This window comes from Rhincodon typus, chromosome 48 (assembly GCF_021869965.1).
Source record: "Rhincodon typus isolate 14 chromosome 48, sRhiTyp1.1, whole genome shotgun sequence".
In the NCBI taxonomy this organism is placed as follows: domain Eukaryota; kingdom Metazoa; phylum Chordata; class Chondrichthyes; order Orectolobiformes; family Rhincodontidae; genus Rhincodon; species Rhincodon typus.
The window spans coordinates 4923814-4924293 of NC_063379.1; positions in this window are offsets into that span (position 1 = coordinate 4923814).

A 480-nucleotide genomic window follows, 5' to 3' on the forward strand; every position below is an offset into this window, starting at 1 on the left:
GATCGAGCACAGAACCACCGGGTGGATCCGTAACACAGGCCCGTAACCCGCCATCACTCCACACCGACACGTGACCGCGGGGAGAGAGACACGTGACCGCGGCGGGGACACGGCCATTGGGTGAACCACGGCGGCCAGCGCCTCCACCCATTGGCTGGGACCGGCGGCGGCGTCACAATGGGAATCCCCGCCCACTCGGCGTCGGCCCCACGTAGGGCCTTCCCCGGGGCCGACCCAGAGCCCAGCGCCAGGTGGCCGTTCAGCCCATCGAGAGTGGGCTATTTTCCGTCAGCTCTGGGCCCACTCTACAGTACTGCCTGCCTCTTCATTCCCTTACCCCCCTCTCTCTCTCTCTCTCTCACACACACAAACACACGGGAATCTATGGGGTGAATGTGTATTTGCAGATACGTTTTATTTTGTTCAAAAAGTGCACAATTTATATACAGTCAGTCAATATGGCATTTTATAAATTCCTAC